Here is a 2,263-nt window from a genome sequence, read left to right as displayed (position 1 = left end):
TTAGGTTAGGTTAAGCTATGTTAGGTTAGGTTAGGTTAGGTTAAGCTATGTTAGGTTAGGTTAGGTTGGTTAGGTTGTGGTTAGGTTAGGTTAGGTAAGGTTAGGTTAGGTTAGGTTGGGTTGGTAAAGTAAAGTAAGGTTAGGTTAGGTTAGGTTAGGTTGGTTAGGTTGTGGTTAGGTTAGGTTAGGTTAGGTTAGGTTAGGTTAGGTTGGGTTAGGTTAGGTTAGGTTAGGTTAGGTTAAGGTTGGGTTAGGTTAGGTTAGGTTAAGTTAGGTTAGGTTAGTTTAGTTAAATCCTTACTTGTGGCAGAGAGAGAGTTGAGATAGACTTGTACTGGTGGTCGTGATGGTCGTGGAGGCCTGAGGTGGCGGTGGTCGCGGTGGTGGTAGTAGCAGAGGCAGCAGTGGTGGTGGTAGTGGTGGTGGTGATGGTACTGTCCTCCCAAGGGGCCGCCACTTCAATGTCCTCCACTGACACAATCCTGACGGTGAGTGTGCAGCCGCGGCGTCTCACGATGACAGGAATAGCCTCTTCGTACGTGACACTCTCCTGACGGCGGGTCGTGGGCGTGCCGGGCGTGGCAGGGGCGGCAGGGGTGACTGGGGTGTTAGAGGACATCCCATACCCATATTCCCTGGCAAGGACCCACTGAGACTCCCACCAAGTCCTCCCATGTCTAAGCGCGTGTCCTGCCACAAAACTGATGAAGGGGAGGGGAAGCTGAGGTCTTGAGGTGGAGTGGCGGCGACGGTGTGGGATCTTAGGGCCTGTGCTAAGGGCGGCTTGCTCCAGGACTTCCTACGTACCGGCCTTGGCTGCAGGGGCGTGGCGCTAACTCGTCCCCCAGTAAGTGAAGGTCATGTTGCGCAGAGACCCAGGGGAGAGGGGAGCGCCTGACTCCTACCATGCCTCCTCGTGCTCCTTCCCCTCCACCCCCGCCCGGAGCCCTGATACCTGCAGCACTCATAGCTCAGGTAATCCTCTTCCTGTTTTCCTTCCTTTCTCCTTCCTTGTCTTTCTCACCAGTGTCTCTTCTCTCCCTCTCTTCTTTCTCCTTCCTAAACTCGATATGTGTTTGGCTCAATTCTCTCTCTCTCTTTCTCTCTCTCCTTATTCACTTTAGTCTGGGTTTTTTTCTCTCTCTGTTCTTCTCTCTTTTTAATCTAGGGTGGTTCCTTAATCTCTTCTCTCCTCTTTCTCTCTCTCTTTTTCTCTCTCTCCCTCTCTTTCTTCCTTTATCTCTCTATCATTTTTCCTCCACTCTGAGAGAAAACTTTTATCTTTCACCTTCTCTCCAATTAATGAAAGGCATCTTCCCTCCACTGTTTTATCCTCTCTCTCTCTCTCTCTCTCTCTCTCTCTCTCTCTCTCTCTCTCTCTCTCTCTCTCTCTCTCTCTCTCTCTCTCTCTGTTTCGAGTAATGACCCAATTATGATCCCTTTTTTTTCCCTTAGAGATAATTTCCGCCATCTTTAATCTTCCACACACACACACACACACACACACACACACACACACACACACACACACACACACACACACACACAATTATGGTCCACACTTACATCGGATACCGTCTGTGTGTGTGTGTGTGTGTGTGTGTGTGTGTGTGTGTGTGTGTGTGTGTGTGTGTGTGTGTGTGTGTGTGTGTGTGTGTGTGTGTGTGTGCGCGCGCTCTCACTAATTACCTGGCCCTCCGTTACCTGTGCTAATATACTCCGTGCCTCAGGTGGGCGGAGATGAAAAGCAGGCGAGAAATAGAAAATCACTCGTATCACATTGGTTAATTTCAAGAAAAAATTGAAAAAAACATCATAGTATTTTTTTCTTTTATTTGATTATGTTGTGACGAGAGAGAGAGAGAGAGAGAGAGAGAGAGAGAGAGAGAGAGAGAGAGAGAGAGAGAGAGAATCATACACTTAAAATAAAGTCTATGCTTATCTGATAATCTACTTTTATTTCACATTTCACATTCTCTCTCTCTCTCTCTCTCTCTCTCTCTCTCTCTCTCTCTCTCTCTCTCTCTCTCTCTCTCTCTCTCTCCAAATAGCACGTTGTTATTCCTATTACTCCAAACAAAATTAAGAACTCAAAGGGAAAAAGGAAAGGAAAGGAAAGAAAAGGAAAAACAATACTAACTTAATATTTCCACTACTTTCAACCAACCCTCACTATTTCCTTCACAACACTCCTACAAATTACAGGAAAAAAATAAAAAAATAAATAAATACGCAAATAAAAATATAAACAATTGACAGGAAA

Source organism: Portunus trituberculatus, chromosome 45 (genome assembly GCF_017591435.1).
Source record: "Portunus trituberculatus isolate SZX2019 chromosome 45, ASM1759143v1, whole genome shotgun sequence".
Classification (NCBI taxonomy): Eukaryota; Metazoa; Arthropoda; class Malacostraca; order Decapoda; family Portunidae; genus Portunus; species Portunus trituberculatus.
This window is presented reverse-complemented; position numbering follows the sequence as displayed.